At 37.7% G+C, this 24,980-nt stretch overlaps 1 protein-coding gene and 3 long non-coding RNA genes across 16 annotated transcripts in view; 1 reads left to right on the top strand and 3 right to left on the bottom strand.

The window, feature by feature from the left end:
• The window catches only part of LOC127508732 (uncharacterized), a 488,047-nt gene that overhangs the window by 174,498 nt on the left and 288,569 nt on the right, over positions 1-24,980 (top strand). The gene's annotated exons all lie outside the window — the stretch shown is intronic.
• LOC127500999 (uncharacterized) overlaps positions 1-24,980 on the bottom strand; it is a 385,015-nt gene that overhangs the window by 152,649 nt on the left and 207,386 nt on the right. The window lies entirely within an intron of this gene.
• The window catches only part of LOC127508817 (uncharacterized), a 47,367-nt gene that overhangs the window by 22,093 nt on the left and 294 nt on the right, over positions 1-24,980 (bottom strand). The window lies entirely within an intron of this gene.
• On the bottom strand, positions 10,491-24,732 carry LOC127508757 (uncharacterized). The gene is made up of 3 exons (XR_007928918.1): positions 24,589-24,732; positions 24,197-24,502; positions 10,491-10,756 (listed from the first exon to the last, which is right to left on the bottom strand). It is a non-coding gene; the product is annotated as an uncharacterized LOC127508757 (long non-coding RNA).

Raw genomic sequence — 24,980 nt, 5'->3', positions numbered from 1 at the left:
AATCCTTTAATTTGCAGACATTACGAACATGGTTGACCACAACATCTTGATTTCCAGGTTGGAGATCTGTGTTGGACTACAGGGAAAGGTATTGAACTGGTTTCAATCTTTTTTAACTAACAGAAGCTTTAATGTTTCTATTGGCCAACATAGTTCGTCCTCACACCCACTTGCTTGTGGGGTGCCACAGGGCTCAATTCTTGCTCCAGTTTTATTTTCTATATTCATGCTGCAAATAGGTGCTATCTTTTGAGAAATACGGAGTGTCATTCCACCTTTATGCGGATGATACTCAGCTTTACTTTCCCTTGCAGCATAAAAGTAAAGATTTTTTAGGTCCTCTGTTGAATTGTATAAACGAATTACAAATATGGTTAAAGCAGAATCTCTTAGTGTTAAACGAGAACAAAACCGAAATCATTCTGTTCGGCTCAAAGTCATATCGAGACTGTGTCCCTCATTTTGGTCATCTCTCCTCCTACCTTACACCTTGTGCCAAAAATCTTGGTGTTCTTTTTGATTGCAACCTGGGTTTTGAGAAACAAATTAGTGCAGTGGTCAAATCATGTTTTTTTCCACTTACGGCGTTTATCAAAAACAAATCATTACTCTCTGTTAAACAGTTTGAACAGATTATTCACTTGTTTGTTCTATCTTGTCTAGATTGCTGTAATTCACTTTACTATGGTATAAGTCAGTCTTCTATAGTGTGTTTACAGATGGTCCAAATGCTGCTGCAAGACTGATTTCAGGAAGACGAAAGTTCGACCACATCTCGCCTTCTTATTTCACTAAACTGGTTACCAGTTAAATTTAGAATTAGTTTTAAAATCTTAACTTTTGTTTACAAATCCTTGCACAATCAAGCCCCACCATATCTCTCCGAGGCAATCTTTCTTTATAAACCAAATAGGTCCTTAAGATCCAGTAATCTTGGTCTCCTCACTGTTCCTAGATCTAGGTTCCATTGCAGAGGTGATCGAGCCTTCGCTGTTGCTGGTCCTAGTCTATGGCACAAGTTACCAGCCTCTATTAGAGCTGCACCTTCTCTGCCTGTATTTAAATGCCGGCTTAAAAAATCATCTTACGTCAGGCTTTTATCTAGCTATGTAAATCGTATTGTTATGTTGTGTTTCAATGTTTTGTTGTCTCTTATTCATTTTATTCTACCTGTATTGTACAGCACTTTGGATCAACTAGTAGTTGTGTGAAAGAGCTTTATAAATAAAGAAAGAAAGAAAGAAAGAAAAAAAAGTTGTCTTTTTAAGCAGCCCCTAAGTTAGTAATTAACAATGTTTACAACGGAAGTGATTCAATCAAAAACCTACAAAAACCTACTAACTCGAAAATAACTTTTTCCTAGAGCTGCTGTAAAGCCAAAATAATCTCTGTCCATAATTTTCCTATTATCACTGTGAAGCTGCTTTGAAACAATCTGTATTGTAAAAAGCGCTATATAAATGAAGATGACTTGACTTCACTTGTTGGCGTCTGGTTTTCAGCAAGTTATAGAGTAAAATGTTTAATGTTCTTATGATGGATAGATCCGTTTAGATCCGCTCTGACGAACAGCAAAAAACTCCCTGAAATTTCCTAACTCTTCCATCCAGATAGTGGTATTCCCTGTTTTTACTGTTATTTTTATTTCTTATGCGTACCATTTTTAATTATTATGTATTTGGTTCTTCTTTATGTAAAGCACTTTGAATTACCATTGTGTATGAAATGTGCTCTAAAAATAAAATTGCCTTGCCTTGCCTTATTTATATGATGTATAAGGAGGCATTCGATAATTTATCATAGTCATTTAACACTGTTGATCGATTTTGTTAAGATACTGCAAAAGTTTCACGAGCCTCGGCACAACCATTAGTTAAATCACTGCTTTGTGTGAGACACAGGTCTAAATTTAATTGATTACTCACAGAAAATCTTTCTCTCTGATCTGTCAGTTTAAATTTTGATTCACCGCAAACTTGCATTGCGTCAGAGTTTTCGTGACGCTTATGGAGAAACTCTGTTTTCTCCGAAATACTGAAGTCTGATTTGTTCACGTCTGTGCACCTGCACAGGCAAATGGCTTTTCAGGCCACCAAAACGGGCGGGGTTGACTGCCTATTCATCTCCTTGCTGACCCCTGAGACTACAACGACATCCTCTATACTTGCTGTTGAATCAAGCCTCTGCAGCAGACCAATGGCGAATAAGAGTTATACATTATTAAAAACTGTGGAATGTCTTTTTTTATTTGTGTACACTCACAGTAAAAACAAAATGTTGTGCTTTTTGCAAAATAAAGAAAACTAACATTATGCGCGAGCTGCAGTCTCTTTCTCAATGAAGTGCATTCTGATAGTCTTTAGAAAATTAACTGTAACTTAATGAATATCACACAAACATGAGACATATGTCTAAAGAAATGTTGAAATGTCAGGTTTTAAATCATTTAAAAACAAATATTCTCTGTTTATGTAATCTGTTTGAAAAGAGACGTCAGTCCTTCGTGAGTCATCTCATTATCCACTAATGCGGCCACGCCCACGGAGAGCGCGCAGCATTCAAAGGTAAATTGTGAGGCGATCCATGCAACAGAGCGAACACCCGCATCAACTCGGAAAAATGCATCAAGCTTAGATTCATGTACATCATTTTGAGATGCAGTGAGGAATAATTCTGGAAGAATTTACCTCAGAGGAAGAGTGTGACTTTCAATTTCATTCTGAGGGTCAAATTGATCAAGCTGATGATTATGAATGGTAAGGTTTTTTTTTTTTATTCTTAAGTTCTTTATTCTAATTGGGATATAGTGTCTGTGAATATTAAACCCCAAAAAGGGGGTTTAAATATGAATCCTGCAAGTTTTGTCTCTGTGTGGATGAGTTTTCCAAACACCTCCTAGACTATTGCTCTGATTTTCACAAAAACTGAATCAGATAATCCACAGAATTTGCTGACATGAAAACAAATTTGAGGAATAACACACCAAAATGCTTTAGAGTATTCTGACGAAGCTTGGTATCTGTTATGACAACCACGACCTGAGGGTACCTGTACAGTTTCAGCACAGTGCCAGCTAGTGGTCACAAAATATTAGAATTAATTTTTTTTCTTTGCTTATAACTTCACAAATTTGGTGTCAGTGCCACCTACTGATCAAAAGTAATAAGCATTTATGTCACATTTCAAGTGATTTTATTTATAGGATTTAATCAATTTTGCTTAAAACCATCTCCAAATGTCTTTACTCACTACCTTGATTTTTAGCTCCTGATTCTGCCTCTGTGGTGCTTGACCCCTAAGTTGCTGATTGCAGCTTTATTTATTAATTATTATTATTACTATCTATACATATTTCCAGTTCAGTGGTGTGCTCTTGTAATAGTCACACATGACAATAGAACAAACAAAATGCATAAATCTTGTTTATTTTGGTATCTTACAAAAACACACAAACAAAGGCTAGTCCAGTGGTGTGCTATCTAGCTTTAAAAACATGATCACTTAGTGTGGGAAATATTACCAAAATTTTATAAGAAAACCACAGTGATAAGCAATTGCCTAATATAAGTATAACATTTCCAAGTAATTAAGTAATCAAGTAAACAGTCAGTAATAAAATAAGAACGTATAAACAAATGGCAATAGGACAAATAAATACAACATTAAGATACAGACACAAACAGTGCTTTAAGTTTAAGAACCAGTTTCCCCCAGTTGTTGTAGTTTGATTAACATTAACGACACAGAAGCTGGTATTAGGCTGCTTTCACTTTAAGACCTACTGTAGGCCTAATGCACGGATGATACTGACACATGTCCCAAATGTTGATGTTAAGACATAACTGTCAATATGGACATTTAGGCATAATTATGTGTGCATTTGACCTTTCAAGGGCAAGAAGCCTAGAAATAGACAGTGCTGACAGGCGACAAACACATGCACAGAATCTGCAGCCAGTCTGACATCCGTCCGTATGTCAGTACCGAATTAAGTTCATGGAATATTTTTATTTTCAATATATTACACAAATTCACAGAATATCTTATGTAGTGGAAAGTCTGTATACATAGTTACTAAGATAAACATTTTCTTTTTTTAACACACCTGTAGGCGGCTAAAGGGCTTCTTGGTTTGATTCAAATAAGATACATAGAGCAAAAGAAAACCACAAGCTGAAGAGCATCTCATGTTGATCTTTATCACACTGACCACAGTATCAAACAACTCTGCAAACACAAAGACATGCGACACTTACAAGCAAGTCTCTTTATCTTAGTAAAGAAACACCACATATCAGCATTTTTATTCTGAAATTACACACCCTTGAATTTTTTTAAACTTAATCACACTTCTGTTTTTTTTTATTTGAAAGATTTTAGTAAAAGTTGAAACACCACTTTACAGACTCTGTACCACTTCCCCACATCTCATCTGTTTGCAGTCTGATGATGATCTCACCCATAATATCATAACACAACATCAGAAACTGACATTTCATATTCAGTTGTTCATTGTTATCTGTGGCTTTGAGCTGGACTGAAAAACAGCCCATTTGTCACGCAAACAGAAAAACATCTCCAGCAGCATTTGTAAAAAAACTTTGAGACAAAAATGATATCATTCAGATTTCAGACTCAGATCTCTTTTGCAGAAAGTATAAATAATACTTATTGTCTTTCATGCTGTTCATTAAGATCTTAAACTGTGTTTCTGGATGTTTCTCTCGGATCTGGTAACGTTGATTTCATCAGTACGAAAAATACATTCAGTTGTCCTCTATGTAATGCTGATTTAGTAAACTCCATGTCATGACAAAGTTTGACATTTCAAATATAATATAAAAAATAATAATCTCCCTGACTGCAAGATTTTAAATAACAGCTCTGGACAATACACAAAAAATAATAGGAAATACTTTCAAAAATACTTGATTCTACAGTAAAGGCATAAGCAGTTGTTACATCAGAAAAATAAACTTTCTCATAATCTCTCTGTAACCAGAAACTCTTGTACAAATCTGAAGCAGGAATAATCAATATTCAGAGAGATGAGAAAGAGAAAACTGACATTTTAACAGCTATGAACAGATAAGCATCATGTTTCTCATCATAAAAGTATTATGTGTCTGTTTAAGAGCTGCTATTAAAGAGGCTTTATGTATCAAAAGCTGCATTTTAAATATACACGTTTCTGCATCTGGAGTGGAAACTTTATAGTGCATTTTGTTTCACTTAAGATTTGTATTTCCTGTTTTAATCACATCTTCAGATAACCTAAACTCTTTGCACGCACCAATAAATGTCTGACACAACTTCTATTTTATAACTTTAAAGCAGTAGCGGCTCCTGGCCATAAATTAGGTAGGGCAGATTCTGGGTCTTAGCGCTGGTTTATGATAAACATTTTGTAAGCCTTATATCCTAATCGCTGAACACATCAGAAACACTTTTGGCAGAATTCTAATGTCTATCTATCGATGATTGACATTATTTAGTACACACAACAAATGCATAGAATGTCATAGAATTGCCTAAATGTAGTATTTATTGCGTCAGAATGTTGTTTTAGAATGTTACAAGTTATGTAGGAATTCCAGTGAAGAAAACAGTGAAACAAACATGAAACAAACACAACAGAACTACTGTATATAAAAGCCATTCACATGAGCACGTTTAAGCTAAAGGGTTTATAATCTCATTAATTTAATACGCTATTCCACACGACACGTGGAAATAATGAAGCGCATGCCGAATCCATGCGCTTCATTTTTTTATAATTTGTTATTAATTCAGTGTATATAGAGGTCTATGTTTGGATGAATATTTTGGTGGGGCTCTGCCCCAGTCGAGCCGCGGCTGCTTTAAAGTGTCTCGTGATTCAACAGACTGCATTGAATGATTCTAATAAAGACAAACACAAAATTATGGATTATAAAGAGATTTTGGTGAATTGAGTCTTATGACTGTGGCGTAATCAGAGTGAATCTGGTCCTTACTGAAGGAGACTGTAGCGTCACTGAGAGACTCTTCATGCTTCTGGAAACTGACAGACGTGTAAAGGGGCTCATCAGAGGGGATTGTGGGTAATTCATCAGGAGCTGATCCAGGATCTGTGAGAGAATCACGTCTGCTGTCTGCACATAATGACTGAACATGGAGAAAATAGAGAGAAAAAATACATTAAAATGAGAAAACATCTAATCAGCACAATATATAATGTAAACATACACACACTCTGACTCACCATTGTATTTTCCTCTCTCTTTCTCTTGTCTGATGTGGAGGTTCTTCCTAAGTACCCAAAACAAAATAAATCGATCAGTAAGAGAAAGACAAACTAGACTAGAGACAAAAAGCAGCATGAGACAGAAACTCATTGAGTCAGTTTGATTTCACTGCTGCTATATATATAACTAGTTATTAAAGGGGATGTCTAAAGCCATTTCATGCATTCTGATTTATTTACACTGTTAAAGAGTTGGATTCTCATGTTAAAGATTGAAATGTTCGTATAAGTTTAAGAAAGTTTTTTTTTGAGTATGGCCCTGTATGATGTCATAAAGGGCGGAATTCCTTGTATGGGCACTTCTCCCAGAAGAGTGTGTGCACACATCAACCAGAGCGAGAGCAAGAGCACGCCCATCAATGTGCTTCGTTCAGGTTACGGAAGTCGTCATCTGTGCTGCACACACAGGACTTGCTCAAGAAAGATTTGTTTTTAGACCACAAAATCTACAATGTCACCAAAGAAGTGTTTGGTTCTGAGGGAAAGATAAACTTCCCAAAGAACCCAGTGTTAAGGGAACACATGAGTCGGAAACACAGGTGGTAAGTAAAACTACATCAGATGCCTGTGTTTTGTTGGAAATCGGCACTATAAGTGCATATAATGTAGACAAAACGAACGTATAGTGAATCAAAAGTTATGCGATGATGTATTGCGTGCTCGTGACTCTTTAGCTCCGCCCACAACACGCCTCCAGGAGCTTGAATGTTTTCGAAAAGAATTGGTACAGCTGTATCTGTCTTTTATAAATCTGATAAAAATAGAGACTCTTCGGAGGTATAAAGGATGCACTACTCTATAGGTACTTAAGATTAATATAAGATTGGCTGAAACTGTGTGTGTTTGTTTCAACAGATAGTAAATGATCAAACCTCGTCTCTTGTGGCTTAATTTACACACAGTCAGAGTGAATCCACCAATCAGCAGCAGAATCACACACACACAAATAATGATGATCATGGAGAAATCTGAAAGAAAAAAAACCCATAAACACAGTGCTCATTAAAGAGAAACCAAGAGATATACATACATTTACATTTAATTTACTTCTATCCAAAGCAACTTACAAATGAAGAGAATAACAAAAGCAATCCAACCAGAAATAGAGCAACAATATGCAAGTGCTGTTAGTCCCAGTTAGTCTATTAAAGGGTTAGTTCACCCAAAAATGTTAGGGTTAGGGTTAGTAATATGAGTAATAAATGAGTAATAAATGACAAAATTCTGTCTTTTATTACTCACCCTCATGTCGTTCTACACCCCTAAGACCTTCATTCATCTTCGGAACAAAAATGAAGAAAAACAAAATAACAACTTTTTAACAATATCTAGTGATGGCCGATTTCAAAACACTGCTTCAGAGCGTTACAAATCTTTTGTGTCGAATCAGTGATTCGGATCGCGTATCAAACCGCCAAACTGCTGAAATCACGTGACTTTGGCGCTCCGAACCACTGATTCGATTCGTAAAGCTCTGAAGCTTCATGAAGCAGTGTTTTGAAATTGGCCATCACTAGATATTGTAAAAAAAAAAAAAAACTGTATTTGTAAAATTGTAAAAATATTCTCGTTGCTTTATAATATTAAGGCAGAACCACTGAACTCACATGAACTGTTTTAAATATGTGTTTAGTACCTTTATGGATCTTGAGAGAGGAAGTATCATTGCTGTGAATGCAGGCCTCAATGAGCCATCGGATTTGATCAAAAATATCTTAATTTGTGTTACGAAGATGAACAAAGGTCTTTCGGGTGTAATGACATTATTTTCATTTCTGGGTGAACTAACCCTTTAATGGGTCAAGTGTTGATGAAAAAGATGCGTGTTCAGTAGGGCTGTCAGGATTATGAAATTTATCTGATGATTAATTTAACAATGTAAATATTCATCTGTCCCTCACATTAAGCTATGCAATGGCTTCAGACTATGAATATAGTGCACTAAAACTTAATTGATGCTTGTCTATTTCTTGTGGCTGAATGAATTGTAAATGTACTTTAGTTTCTATTCTGCAGATCAACAAACATGTTCTACTTCATCTCTGTTTCTGCCTCTGTTGAGTCTTATTGTGAGTTTCCTGAATAAAGTCCTTTAATTCTTCACAGCCAAGCTAAACTGAGACTCTGAACCTTCAGCTCTGTATAAAGTGGGTATATTCGAAATATCTTGTGATTTTAATGTGTGGTTATTGAATTAAGGTAGGTGATAAACTTGATATGAATCAAAAACCCATTGAAACGATATAAAGTTGATTAATCAAATAATATATATAGAAAAATAATTAAGATCACATTTATACCTGATGCTGTTTGAGAAAATACTAGTTACGGTAGGTACTCCACAAAACTGTTTTGTTTTTGAAATTTTGAGCAGAAAAAAGTTAAATATACTGTGTACACAGAATACAAGGAATCTATAAGCTGGTAAACCCAAAAATAACAGTTTGTCTGGTGCATTTTATTGGATGGTAAACAAAACAAAATCTGCCAAAAGGTGACAAGTTTGCACCCCTGGAAATTGCAGTCCTCTTGCGAAGCATGCAAATCCACCTGCCCCTCCAGCCGAGATGAAGAAGGATTTTTACAGCCCTTACTTCATCATACCAAAGCAGTGGGTTGAGACCAATCCTAGACCTGCATTTTCCAAATCGGGCCCTGCACATGCTTTCCTCTCAAGATGTTGACGCAGAGGCACGTTCTGACATGTATTCACTAATATGACTGGTTTACTGCGATATACCTTTAGGATGAGTACTTCCATGTCTTGATTTTACCTCGACACAGACCATTTCTTCAGTTTGCTTTTGAGGGTCAGGCATATCAGTACAAAGTCCTCTTTTTTGTGCTGTCCCTGTCACCATGCATCTTCATGAAAGTCGTAAAGGGTGCCCTTGCGCCATTAAGGGAAGTGGGCATCCGAATTCTCAATTATCTTGATTACTGGCTGATTATAGCTCACTCAATAAATATCACAACGTGTCTCACAAGTGAACAAGCCCAGTCTGTGCTGAAGTGCTTGAAGACGTTCAGGGGAAAACAGCGGCTCAACTGAAACAATTTCAGAGGCTCCTGGGACATATGGCATCCAGTAACACAGCTTGGATTGAAGTCCCAAGATGGGCAAGGCCATCACGCAGATCTGACGCCGTACGTTCAGTGCTTGGACAGACCTTGCATTTCTACAGGCAGGGGTTGCCTTAGAACAAGTGTCCACGCCTGATGTTGCCTCCAAGTCAGGCTGGGGGGCTCCTGCATGAGACCTTGACTGTGCTGGCAAATCAATTGCCTTGAGTTGCTGGCAGCACTGCTGGACCTATGGAGGTTTCAGCCATTGATTCAGGGCAAGCATGTGTTGGTGCAGATGGACAACACAGCAACTAGTAAACGCACTGTCATGACAAGTGTCACTCCGAGGAGAGTGGAGACTGATCTTGAGTCGATTCAGCAGAGCACAGGTAGACCTGTTCACTTCCCAAGAATCTTCCTACAGTCTGTTGTGGTATGCCCTGACCGAGGTGCAACTCCTAGTGTCAGCATTCGACACCATGTCTCGTTCTCTCCATCAGGGAATGGAGGTTACAACAGTAACCGAGATGTTTTCTTTAAACATCCTCAATGTGTTTCCACATCCTCCTAAAACAATCTTTAAATCTTTCTAAGACATGTTTGACATAAAAAGTAAAACTAGATTGAAGTTTGATAGCATGAAAACATTCAGAAAATAGTAAACTGGCATTTGTGTCAACTTTAAACGCCTTTGAAGCACACACACAGGCAGTGGACGGCCACAGTGCGGTGCTAGGCAAAGAATGAACAAGATTTTACAGCAGTGTTTACAGTGCCTCAGGAAGCCTCCAGTTGTGATACTCTTTAGAAAACATTTGGTGTGCATGTTCCACGAGGACAACTAAATAAATAGATATACAATAGTTTTTTTACCACTATTTCATGGTACAGTGTTTTTATCTCATCACATTTACCACTGCTGAAAAAAAAATCATGTTCGATGCTTAAATTCATATTTTATATATTGGAATACTGAATGCTTTGGTGGCAATGCTTTTCCTTAGTGTGTTTTCTTAGTGAGCCCCATTGCCACATTGGTAGATCCAAACATGAGTGATTGTTCAAGTGTCGATATCTGAATATTTAAATCTGTCCCAAAGACAATGCAGAAACAATAAACTATCTTACTCTTTTTAACAGTGAGGTTGACTTTAGTGGTGATTTGAGCTCCACACCAGTATATCCCAGAATCCTCTTCTCTCAGATCAGTGATGTTTACAGTAAAGACTCCAGTAGAAGCTTCATCACTGAAAGAGAATCGATCATCTCTGATCGTCTCCAATGAAACTCCATCCTTCACACACATGGAGGGTTCATGTGCTTTGCAGAAGAGTTTCTGATGTTCATCATGATGTTTGCACTGGATTGACATGTCGTCTCCTTCATACTTAGTCAAGTTCAGCTCTGGAAATGATTAGAAATATAAGAACATCAATTCACAGCCATAGTTTCACATATTCAGATGATAAACCTTCCTCACCCTCGTTCATGATGACGATCAGATGAGTGTAAAGATAATTCACGTCTCTCTCTAATGTCACTGCACACCAGTATTTCCCAGCATCCTCTGCTGTCAGTCCAGTGATGGTCCCAGTGAAGACACTTGCAGTCACGTCATCATTCAGAGTCAATCTGTCAGTCTTGGTCTCTTTCTCTTCATTGAGAGTATTTCTATCTCTAGTGGAGCACTTCCCCTTACAGAGAGACTTTGACTTTGATTTATAGATTGAATCATAAGGGCAGATGATCTCAGCAGATTCTCCTTCACGTCTCACTACTGGAGCCACTGCAAACAAACAAACACAGACATTTAACACACATGATTCTGAATATACTGTATTTACTACAATGAAATCATCTGAATTCACTCACTGATGAGAATGAGATGAATATTGGTGGTCAGGGAGATTAAATGTGTGTCTCTGGTTTCTGCTCCACACCAGTAAACTCCAGCATCTCTCACGCTCACATTACTGATGCTCACTGTAAAAACTCTCACATTTCTCTCAGATGAACCATTAATTTCTGTCACTGTAGTTGTTTTCACTATCTGGCAGATGTGATCATCAACCTCTTTGCAGAAATGAACTTTATGTTCCTCTGGGATCTGACAGATGATGTTGACTTCTTCACCAAGATGAGCAGATTTAGTCACAAACGTTGCATCTGTAAACCAAGAGAAATTATGTTAAAACCAGAATAAAATTTTTTATATACATGGATTCTTCCTCTCTGAACATCCATCTGATTCTTTACAGATGTATTTTGTCTTGGTTTTGTATTGAGGATGTTCACACTTGATCATCATACGACCTCATGAGTGTCCGCTCACTCTAGACACGCCCACTTTAGCTGTCAATCACAATTAAATCTAAAAGACAAACTGTATTTTTGCCAGATTTTATTGAGGTTTTTTTTTTTTTTTTACTTACTGATAATATGTAGATGAACAGCATTAATAATGGAGTAACTGTACGATTGTTCTCTGATCCAAACTCCACATAAATAAACTCCTCCATCATCTGGTCTCACAGCAGTAATTCTCACAGTCATGAGTTTATTATATCTGTCATCAGAAATACTGAATCTTTCTTTGTTCTTCCATGTGCTGTAAATCGTCTCAATGGAATCTTTTCCTTCTTTGAATATGATCTTGGAATCATTAATACGATTATGTGAATATTCACAGCTGAATGTGGCAGTTTCTCCAATATTCACCATCACCCTCTTTGACGCGTTACAACAGGAATCTGTAATTCAAAAATAAAGAAATATATTTTATAAATATAAAAGCTATGAAATGATCAGTAGTTTTACCACACAAAGACTTTTATCTTAAAATGACTGACCTTCTTCCACATTCAAAATCATATCAATGTACTGCTGGTCAATAACACTAATCCGGTATCTTCCAGCATCTTGTTGATTTAAATCTCTAATGTAGATCATGAGTTTTTCCTCATTGCTTCGAAACAGTGTGAATCGTCCTTCATTAATCCATTTATCATGTTTTATATCATTTATTATTGTTCTCCACTCAGGTAATTTGGCCATATATTTAGCAGAGTGACTGAACCAAACCTCCCCAGAATCAACAAGAAGACTTCCTCCAGAATATCCAGTGACTCTAAAGCATCTCACTGCACCTGTCAATCAGATTGATACTGTGATCAGAAACCTCATGAACAGAAAACAGCATCATTACTGCAGTGATGAAAGAGAAAAGCTCTGACCTGAGATCAGGTAGAAAGTGAAGAAGATGAGGAGGATCTTCATTGTGAGTTGAGTTCAGTCTTCTTTATGCTGAATGTTCTCTGTGTGAATCTCTCTGTCTCTACATCTGTCTGCTTTAGTTACTTCCTCTTTATTCAGCTCTTTATCAGTAATGAGCAGCTTTACTGGCCCCTCCCACCATCAGCACTGACTGAATATTACATTAATCACACTGAAAGAGCGCCACCTAGTGGAGGTTACAGTGTCTGATACTGAGAGATCATACAGGTTTCATCTTCTCTATATAAGGACAAATGACACTGAAGATAATTGATCAGAGTTATTTAAATCTTCCACTAGAGGGCGACAGTATAATTTACATACAGTGGGTACGGAAAGTATTCAGACCCCCTTAAATTTTTCACTCTTTGTTATATTGCAGCCATTTGCTAAAATCATTTAAGTTCATTTTTTTTTTCTCATTAATGTACACACAGCACCCCATATTGACAGAAAAACACAGAATTGTTGACATTTTTGCCGATTTATTAAAAAAGAAAAACTGAAATATCACATGGTCCTAAGTATTCAGACCCTTTGCTCAGTATTTAGTAGAAGCACCCTTTTGATCTAATACAGCCATGAGTCTTTTTGGGAAAGATGCAACAAGTTTTTCACACCTGGATTTGGGGATCCTCTGCCATTCCTCCTTGCAGATCCTCTCCAGTTCTGTCAGGTTGGATGGTAAACGTTGGTGGACAGCCATTTTTAGGTCTCTCCAGAGATGCTCAATTGGGTTTAAGTCAAGGCTCTGGCTGGGCCATTCAAGAACAGTCATGGAGTTGTTGTGAAGCCACTCCTTCGTTATTTTAGCTGTGTGCTTAGGGTCATTGTCTTGTTGGAAGGTAAACCTTCGGCCCAGTCTGAGGTCCTGAGCACTCTGGAGAAGGTTTTCGTCCAGTATATCCCTGTACTTGGCCGCATTCATCTTTCCCTCGATTGCAACCAGTTGTCCTGTCCCTGCAGCTGAAAAACACCCCCACAGCATGATGCTGCCACCACCATGCTTCACTGTTGGGACTGTATTGGACAGGTGATGAGCAGTGCCTGGTTTTCTTCACACATACCGCTTAGAATTAAGGCCAAAAAGTTCTATCTTGGTCTCATCAGACCAGAGAATCTTATTTCTCACCATCTTGGAGTCCTCCATGCGGGCTTTCATGTGTCTTGCACTGAGGAGAGGCTTCCATCGGGCCACTCTGCCATAAAGCCCCGACTGGTGGAGGGCTGCAGTGATGGTTGACTTTCTACAACTTTCTCCCATCTCCCGACTGCATCTCTTGAGCTCAGCCACAGTGATCTTTGGGTTCTTCTTTACCTCTCTCACCAAGGCTCTTCTCCCCCGATAGCTCAGTTTCGCCGGACGGACAGCTCTAGGAAGGGTTCTGGTCGTCCCAAACGTCTTCCATTTAAGGATTATGGAGGCCACTGTGCTCTTAGGAACCTTAAGTGCAGCAGAAATTTTTTTTGTAACCTTGGCCAGATCTGTGCCTTGCCACAATTCTGTCTCTGAGCTCTTCAGGCAGTTCCTTTGACCTCATGATTCTCATTTGCTCTGACATGCACTGTGAGCTGTAAGGTCTTATATAGACAGGTGTGTGGCTTTCCTAATCAAGTCCAATCAGTATAATCAAACACAGCTGGACTCAAATGAAGGTGTAGAACCATCTCAAGGATGATCAGAAGAAATGGACAGCACCTGAGTTAAATATATGAGTGTCACAGCAAAGGGTCTGAATACTTAGGACCATATGATATTTCAGTTTTTCTTTTTTAATAAATCTGCAAAAATGTCAACAATTCTGTGTTTTTCTGTCAATATGGGGTGCTGTTTGTACATTAATGAGAAAAAAAAAATAACTTAAATGATTTTAGCAAATGGCTGCAATATAACAAAGAGTGAAAAATTTAAGGGGGTCTGAATACTTTCTGTACCCACTGTATATCTATAGGGGGCTTCAGTAAACTTACAAAGGCAGTTTTAGGATTAAAATAATTTAAAATGAAAGGTTAACTGACATAATTCACACATTGAGTTACAAAGGCTGATCCACAATCTTTATCAGCTGTAAGAAACTAACAGTTTTTTATTAGGAGGAAACAGGCATGATTTGACTTGCAGGTTAAATACTTCATGCCTATAAAAATAATATCATAAGTTTAAGTTTACATTGATCCAAATAAGAAGCAGATCCTGTGGCCAAATGAACTTCCATCACTGTTGTAACTTGTGCTCTAAGACTACTGTAGCGATATTAGCTTAAAGGGGAAATATGAATAATTATTCACATGATTATTAATTATGATTAATTATGAATATTTGTATCAGTTAATCAGATTAACTTGATGTAACTACATTAAAATTACAATCAATCAATCAGTTTCATTCTGTGAACATTGAGTATTGATTATTAATTCTAAGAGAAGGGTATTTTTCATGGCCATAGAAAAATAAGTCTTTCTTAGCATTTACAGCACTTAGAGCTGGTAATAAGATCTAAATCATTTATGAGACAATTTATTGCAGACAGTGAGTCAGAACCAAATATGTATTGTGCACAAGTTTTATTAACTAAATCACAAACACATAACTAAACTAACAAACACATACATACACACAAGTCACACGTACATGGGTAAAATGAGTGAAACCAGAAGTGGGAAAAGGAAATGGAGCTAGGAAGAAGAATCAAACAAGCTGGAAAAGACCATCAGTTTTCTCAGTAATAAAGCACCTTTGCTAACAAAGGGGGTTCACAAATTAATACTAAATCGCTGTTTAGTGTTCAAATCTACGATACTTGCAAAATGCCTTTAGCTGTTGAGGAGCATCGGATCTGCAGGCTGAGGAGAAATCCTTGATGGTTCGGTCCAAAGTTGTAATCAATAGGCAGGCAGAAGCCCTCACCGATGCAGTTTCGGTCGTATCAGCAAGAGAGAGGGAGGAGCATTGTGCGCTGGCTTTTAAGGTCGGGTGCTGGCCATTCCTCCTCTGCATCAGTGGACCAATCATATATGAGCTCCCGACAGGAGAATTTACGATACATTGCCTTGAGCAGATCGTGTGCATGTAACTGGATTGGTTACAGATGGAGAAGAACCTATTAAAGATTCTTGTAATACTGATATGTTGCACAGGTATCAATATATCATATACACGATCATTTAAGTCTTCAAAATACAAACTCAGAGACACCAAACTTTGTATAGGTGAGTTTATGTTAGCCATTGGTTCTTATCCTAAAATATGCCTAACACAAAATATCATACAAAAGATGCTGCAAAACAATCATAATCCTAAAAACACAATGTCCTGGGAAGCATGTTCATTTATAGATCAGATCATCTATAAATTAATGCAGGAAAGTCTGTTTTGAGGGCTATTGGTCTCTTTGCCTCTGCTTTTCCACGTGGTCACATACTTCGGGGCTATTAAGCCTTTTCTGATGGGCCATGGTAACTGAGGCTCTTGCACAGGCTGGTCCGTGGGGGAGGGTCCCACAAGCCTCAGAATGAGTTTTACAGATTATTTGTTAAATATGACAATAATCGTGTCTGATTTGTCAATACACTATGCTCAGACTGTCAGTCCAAATCCTATTTTTGTGCATATCCGATTGGAATCCAGTCAGATTTAGCATGTGCTAATGGCAAAAAATAACATGAAATGCAATTTTTCCAAATCCATTTCGAGCTACATTCATATGTGGTTTGAAATCCTATTCAAATCGAATTTCTGTAAATCCGTTTCAGTCTGAATGCTCTGATCTGATTTTGCGTATACTTTATGTGATTTTCTCACACCATGTAAAACGTAAACATCAGATGTTGTTATAGAAAACATGCTGAAAGTCTGCACAATGTCATGTTGTAAATAAGACAACATCTGTATTGCAAACCTCTCCATGTTGCATTTGTTGTTGTTGTTTTTGGTGTATACTTACCAACACAACATCACTGCCATAGAAACCAATGCAGATATTCCTGTTAACGAAAGAGTGGGATGGACACACAAATCACATCTGAACAGTTGATACACAATGTGGAGGTCAGTCAATAGTTTCAGATCAGATTCCAATCGGATACACAAATAATCGGATTTGGACTGACAGTGTGAACGTAGCCTTAGAAGGCAAATGTATTCAGATCTGAACATCTCATTGTGTCTGCAGTGTTTCTGGTCTTTCACTCCTCAGATCATCAGAGGCTCATCAGCTGAAGTCTGAGTCTGATTGCTGCTTCTGTCTCTTTAACAGGCAGCTGTGGATTCAGCACCACGGACAGCAGCTGTCAATCAAACTTCAGCATCACTGATGACAGTTTAACAACACAAACTGAACAAAGAGTGAAATGCTGAGACTTGACTTCATCTGCTTCCTTCTTCTTTAACTTTGATTTTAAAAACATCTACATGAACAATGAGTCCATGTAATTATCAAATATTATGCCGGTTTTTAATTCCTCCAGATTGACTCTTTCATTGCAAATTCACAGGTGTGTAAATCAGTGTCATAATGTCAATCAGTTACAATTATTCAGAACAGAAGAATAAGAAACAAGCATCTACTCTATCAACTACCACACCATAACCTACACAAAGACTGTTTACAAAAACCAACAAGTTTAACAGGCATTAACACATATTTACCACTAGATGGAGCCAGAGGTGTGAATAAGACATTTGTGTTTGTGTTTTCAGTCTCAGACAAGTTGATGCTCTCAAGAAATCTTTTCAGACCATGTATTAGTTCAATGTTTTTGTTGTCTCTATTTAAATGAAACTAAGGAATTTCACAAAATGGTAGTTTTAATCGTGTTTCTGAAAGGTTGCAGTGTGCTTAAAAAAATCTATATATGGAAAGAGTTAATTATATAATTTAACAAATTTTTAAAGACCTGGCAATCATCCCATTGCATTGTGGGGGCAAGTTTCGCATGCAGTATTCACATTTCTTTCAGAAAGTGTACATATAGTTTGATATAGGCCTAATGTTCGAGTCCTTTTTATATTTCACAAGTTTTAGAGTAAAATGTTTAATATACTAATGTATACACTGTATCATGAGGCATTTCATAATTTATCACAGTCAGTAACAGTGTTGTTTGAATCTGTAAAGATATTGTGAGATTCACGAGCCTCAGCGCGACCGTTAGTTAAAGCACTGCTGTCAAGATCAAATAAAGTACCATAAAAGTCATTCATACGCTTCGTGGTGTTTTTTAAGTGTTCTGAATACATAAATCAGCTTTGTGTGAGGAACAGATCTAAATGTAATTGATTACTCACAGAAAATCTTCTTCTCTGATCTGTCAGCTCAAATTTTGATTCACCCGCGAACTTTGTTTTCATTCAAACGGAAGCGCAGCGCTCAGCTCCATATAAGGAGAAAAGGGAGGAGTAGAAACTGCGCTTAAATCTCATTGGCTCTCGGGTGTATGTTGTCGTGTAATGACTGAATATTTATAATCTAAATAAGAAGAGAAGGTTCTGTGTGTCACCGTGAATAAAATACATAGTCAGACACATGCAATGCAGTGTTGATTCATATTTTTTCTCCTGAGTTTGTTTGTCTTATCACAGAATAAAGTTGAATGCAAATATCAAACAATGTAAAATGTATCAGTGCTACAGAAATTAAAGAGATCTGAACAGTTGTACTTTTAACATTTGAAAAGCAAGCAGATCTTTTATAATGAACACTTATTTATGACTGCAGTTGGTTTGGATTATTAACAAATACAGTTTTGAGATTTCAGCTCCCTCTAGCAAATATGTTTAGTTGATCTGACTAAAACCATTTGGAGCAGAATAGATTAATAGGATTCTGAATAGCTGGGATATATTATAAATAATAATATTATTTTCAGATATTAAATAAATTCACAGCATCTTTTTATGGAGTGGAAAGTCTGTGTCCATCATTACTAAGATAAACATTTCCTTTTTTATCACACCTGCAGGAGGCTGAAGGGTTTTTTGATTTGACCAACAAAAGATAAATAGAGCAAAAGAAAACCACGAGCTGAAGAGCATCTCACGCTGTTTATCTTTATCACATTGACCACAGTATCAAACAACACTGTGAACACAAAGACCTGAGACACTTACAAGCAAGTCTCTTCATCCTAGTTAAAAAAAAAAAAAAAAACTAGGTTAAAAAACTTTTTGGTTGGGCTGAATTCAAAATTAATTCAAAAATGCATCATACGACTCTCACTGTTACTGCCATACAAAGATATGCTGATGTTTAGAATTGGACCAGAAAGAAAGTGATGAAAAAATCTTAATAAAACAATGAAATTCAAAGTAAATCTTGAAGATGTTACTTGTTTAAAGTGGTGTTGACATAAATATACTAACAATATAAATGCATGACATTTAAAGAACTATTAAAGACATTATCAATTCCCACAAGGATTTTTTTATTATTATTATTTATTTTTAATAAGAAAAGTTCATCACTCTCAGTAAATGTTGGAGGTGAATTAGTGAACGATCAGCTCTTGGTCTTTATTGTCTTCTGCTCACAATGGATGTTGATCTTCTGTCTCTCTCTGTTCAGTCTCATGTGTCTCACTGTGGGTTTCCTGAGTAAGTCTGTTTAATTAAACTGAACTGAGACCCTGAACCTTCACCAGTTTTCTGTGGCTTTGAGCTGGACGGAAAAAAACAGCCTGTTCATCACGCCAACACAAACAACACCTCCAGCGCTCGTGAGAAACTTTGAGACAGAAAGTTTCATGTATAAGTCAATGCCATGACAATGTTTGACAAAATTATATAGTGCTTTTATATATATAAATATATAGTGCTTTTCTGGGTACTCAAAGCGCTTTACATGGAAGAGGGAATCTCCTCAACCACCACCGATGTGCAGCACCACCTGGATGAAGCGACAGCAGCCATATTGTGCCAGAACGCCCACCACACACCAGCTTATTGGTGGAGAGGAGACATACTGATGAAGCCAATCAGTGTATGGGGATGATTAGGAGGTCATGATGGACAGAGGCCAATGGGCAAATTAGACCCCTACTCTTTTCGAAGGACATCCTGGGATTTTTAACGACCACAGAGAGTCAGGACCTCGGTTTAACGTCTCATCCGAAGGACGGTGCTTTTTGACAGTATAGTGTCCCCATCACTATACTGGGGCGTTAGGACCCACACAGACCACAGGATGAGCACCCCCTGCTGGCCTCACTAACACCTCCAGCAGCAACCTGGTTTTCCCAGGAGGTCTCCCATCCAGGTACTGACCAGGTTCAGCCCTGCCTAGCTTCAGTGGGCAACCAGTCTTGGGCTACAGGGAGTTATGGCTGCTGGCATTTATATAATGTAATGTAAAAAACAGTGTAAATAATCTCTCTGATTCTACAACTTTAAATAACAGCTTTGGGCATCAAACAAGGAATAAGCAGAAAATATAAATGTTTATTTTTTAAATGAATAAAATATATTATTATACAGTAAAACTCTTACATCAGAAAAAATGACCTCAGTTCCAACAGAGCATGAATGAACTAAAAACAACATCAGCAAAAGTCTCTTGCATGTACAAAACAAAAGCAGGTCAAAGAGAATCAATATTCAGAGAGACGAGAAAGAGAAAACATTTAAACAGCTGCTGTTAAAGAGACTTTAATAACTGTACGTGTCTCTGTATTTGGAGTGGAAACTTTACAGTTTATTCTATAAGTGTCACTCAGTGGTTTTATTTCCTGTTTTTATCACACCCTCAGATAAACTGAGATGACAAACTCTGTACACACACCAGTAAACCTCTGACACACCTGCTATTTTAAACATGTGAAAGAAGAAACATGATCAGCAGCAGAAACTATAAAATGTCTCATGATTCAACAGACTGAACGACCCTGATCAATAAAACATCTGTTTAACACTAAATTATGGATTATAAAGAGATTTTTATCAATGAACTGTAAACGTAAGCAATACTGTTAGTAAAGTGTGCTGATCTGTGATCTGTTATAAGTGAGTTAGTTGAGTCTCATGCGGTGACTGACCGTGGCGTAATCAGAGTGAATCTGGTCCTTACTGAAGGAGACTGTAGCGTCACTGAGAGACTCTTCATGCTTCTGGAAACTGACAGACGCATACAGGAGCTCATCAGAGGGGATTGTGGGTAAATCATCAGGAGCTGATCCAGGATCTGTGAGAGAATCACGTCTGCTGTCTGCACATAATGACTGAACATGGAGAAAATAGAGAGAAAACGTACAATGAAACGAGAAAATCTCATAAGCACAATATTTCTACAAACATACACACACTCTGACTCACCATTATATTTTTCTTCCTCTTTCTCTTGTCTGATGTCGAGGTTCTTCCTAATAACCCAAAACAAAATGAATCGATCAGTAAGAGAAAGACAAACTAGATCAAACTGGAGACAAACAGCAGCATCTGAGACAGAAACTCATTGAGTCAGTGAGATTTTACTGCTGCTGACAGTCAGAAGATTCAAGCAGTTCAGAAACACTACAATAACTAATTATTAATTTGTTTCAACAGATAATAAATGATCAAACCTCGTCTCTTGTGTCTTAATTTACACACAGTCAGAGTGAATCCACCAATCAGCAGCAGAATCACACACACACAAATAATGATGATCATGGAGGAATCTGAAAATAAAACAGTTAATCAACATTCACACATTAGGAAATACGTTCAATTGACTATTTATGGGGAAAATTTGCACATTTTAGTCTCTCTTCTGCAGACCTACACATAAAACATGTTCTTCATCTGTCTCTGTTGAGTCTCATGTGTCCCACTTAGAGGTCAACCGAATGAACTCTTTTTTAATTATTTTTTAATTAATCGGCATCGGCAAATTGTGCTGCAAATTAGGCTGATTAATAGGCAGGTGCATCTGCGAGCAGCTAAATGTTGTTGTCGAACACGTGACGCTGCCTCTTGTGGCAAGCAGATTGCCATTCCACTGGCATAAAGGCTCGGATGTACTTCATTTTCCATGATCTGCTGCATCTTGCGCACAGCTGAGCATGTGAGCCTTTCAAAGTAGCCTATACTCCTAGTGGACTGCTGTTTTCAAGCGCTCAAATCACTCGCACATGCGCTGTTGTACACGGACCGTCCTCGCGGTCTCAAAAATTGGGCTGCACGCAGACGGGCTGTGCGAGCCTTCAACCAGCTGTAGTTTAGGCCACAGGTAGGCACGGGTACCAAAACCTGGTAATGAGTCCAGCGTCTAAATTATTATAGTAGCCTGCACTGTATAGATGAGCTCCAACGTTATCAATTCTGTTTCTGTACATTACCGGAGAATTTCTCCTCCTCTGAGGCTGCGTGTGAGACGGAGTAAAGCCGCGTTTCCACCGCAGGAACTTTCCCCAGGAACTAGGGACTTTGGGGTGGTACTCGTGTGTTTTGACCGCAGGAACCAGGGTCTAAATGAAGGTAAAAATTTCCCCCTCAGAAAGCACCTGCTCGCTAGGTAGTACTTTTCCAAAGTTCTGGAACTTTCGGGGGTGGGACAAGGGTGCTGAACATGCTGATTGGTTAAGTTCACACAGCATTTTGATTGGTTGACTCCATGCGGAATTTTATTTCAACCACCATTTTTAAAGTCTGCGGTGCGTGCAGTAAGAGTTGTTTGCTATTCGAATCGTGGAGTTTAAAAATATGACCGATGGACCGACGATGAGGTTCAGGCTTTATTAAACTTATATGTGGAGGACGAAATGGAAAGTTTCACGCAGTCCTACGTTACCGGACTTAATCTTCACAGAACTTTAGATCGCGATGGAAACGCAGACAGCAACAGGTCTGGGGGAAAAAAGTTCCTGGGACAAATTGTTCCAGGTAAATTCAGTGGAAAAGTGGCATAACTCAGACTCTGCAGCCGTGCCTTGTTCACACACAGCTTCAACTAAAGACGGCAGGGGAAAACAGACTGTTTTGAAAGCATAATTACACTGTAGCCTACTAGAATTGATGCCGACCATGCTTTTCATAAGTGCAACAAGTCATTTGCATGTGAAAGTAGAAACACGTGCAATTCAGGCGAAACTTAAGGCTGAAACGTGGATGTTAACTTTCCTCATTAAATGTGTCTGTGGGTTGGACATAGCCTCCACGACGTCATCGCTCGTGACCAGTGCACTTTTAAGCAGTTATGAGAAGCAGGCTGTGTAATATGAGTGAACTCTTTCATTTTTGTTATCACTTACATTATGGCCTTTTGACTTATAGCAGTGTCTGTCAACAAACATAAACAAAAAGCATGTTTCAGAGCAGTTTTGAGAAGGTGCTTAAAAAGTTGAGCCATGTATTATTACTATCAATTATGCTACTACTAGGTGTATTTGACATGGTCTAGATTTTTGATTACCTGTTTTGTGTATTTAATATTTATGAATACATTATTTCTTTTTTATTTAAATTATACAAGTGCACTGATTGGAGAGGTTTATGTTGTTCAATAAATGTTTATTTTCAAGCAATTTTCTGTATCACTTCTTATTACTTAACTGTAAGATTTTTTGAGATGAAGGGGGAAAAAAGAAAATCGGCCAAAAAAATATTGGCAGCATATATCGGCATCGGCCAGAGAAAAACCCATATCAGTCGACCTCTAGTCTCACTGTGGGTTTCCTGAATAAAGACCGTTAATTCTTCACAGTCACATTAACCTGAGACTCTGAACCTTCAGCTCATTTCTGTGGTTTTGACATGAAATGAAAACACCCTCTTCACCACAAACACTAAACACCTCCTGTGCACCCCCTGAGCAATGTCAGAAAATGAGATGCAAAGTTTTCATAAGCAATAGAGGAAGTATATGGAATTTTTCTATATGAGATTATCAGGAATCACGAAAACACTCAAAACTTGGAAAATACATAAAGAATACAGGTTTGGAATAAAGTGCCATAAAAATCCAGAGATCCAGATGTCAGAATCAGAAAGAGCTTTATATGTTTGCACATACAAGGAATTTGTTTTGGTGACAGAACAAATGTGCAGTATAGGTCAATAATTTTATCTAGTGAGGATAAATTATTATATTAATATCTACTTAGTTGAATGAAATAATAGAACAGAAGTTTCAGTGCATCCAATTTAAGAGCAACAAAAGCAATAATGTATATTAAAGTCAGACTGAGTGATTGTTCAAGCGTTCATATTTGACAATACAAATAAATTAAACTCTTACCTTTATTCTTATCCTTGTTGACAGTTAAATGCACTTTAGTGATGATGTGAGCTCCACACCAGTATATCCCAGAATCCTCTTCTCTCAGATCAGTGATGTTTACAGTAAAGACTCCAGTAGAAGCTTCATCACTGAAAGAGAATCGATCATCTCTGATCGTCTCCAATGAAACTCCATCCTTCACACACATGGAGGGTTCATGTGCTTTGCAGAAGAGTTTCTGATGTTCATCATGATGTTTGCACTGGATTGACATGTCGTCTCCTTCATACTTAGTCAAGTTCAGCTCTGGAAATGATTAGAAATATAAGAACATCAATTCACAGCCATAGTTTCACATATTCAGATGATAAACCTTCCTTACCCTCGTTCATGATGACGATCAGATGAGTGTAAAGATAATTCACGTCTCTCTCTAATGTCACTGCACACCAGTATTTCCCAGCATCCTCTGCTGTCAGTCCAGTGATGGTCCCAGTGAAGACACTTGCAGTGGCGTCATCATTCAGAGTCAATCTGTCAGTCTTGGTCTCTTTCTCTTCATTGAGAGTATTTCTATCTCTAGTGGAGCACTTCCCCTTACAGAGAGACTTTGACTTTGATTTATAGATTGAATCATAAGGGCAGATGATCTCAGCAGATTCTCCTTCACGTCTCACTACTGGAGCCACTGCAAACAAACAAACACAGACATTTAACACACATGATTCTGAATATACTGTATTTACTACAATGAAATCATCTGGATTCACTCACTGATGAGGTTGAGCTGAATTTTGGTGGTCAGGGAGATGAAAGTCAAATGTGTGTCTCTGGTTTCTGCTCCACACCAGTAAACTCCAGCATCTCTCACGCTCACATTACTGATGCTCACTGCAAAAACTCTCTCTTCATTTCTCTCAGATGAAGGACTCATTTCTGTTGCTTTAGATGAGCAGATGTGATGATCATCCTCTTTGCAGAAATGAACTTTATGTTTCTCTGGGATCTGACAGGTGATGTTGACTTCTCCATCAAGACGAGCAGATTTAGTCTCTGTCTTTGGATATTTTGCATCTATAAAATAAAACAATTAAATAAAAATCAGATCAGATACTTCAAACATGCAAGATACAGTATTTCATGTTCCTCACCATCTCTGATGTTCA

The sequence above is a fragment of the Ctenopharyngodon idella genome, chromosome 1 (genome assembly GCF_019924925.1).
Source record: "Ctenopharyngodon idella isolate HZGC_01 chromosome 1, HZGC01, whole genome shotgun sequence".
NCBI classification, from domain to species: domain Eukaryota; kingdom Metazoa; phylum Chordata; class Actinopteri; order Cypriniformes; family Xenocyprididae; genus Ctenopharyngodon; species Ctenopharyngodon idella.
Note: the sequence above shows the minus strand (reverse complement) of the source record. Positions and strands in the feature narration are given on the sequence as shown.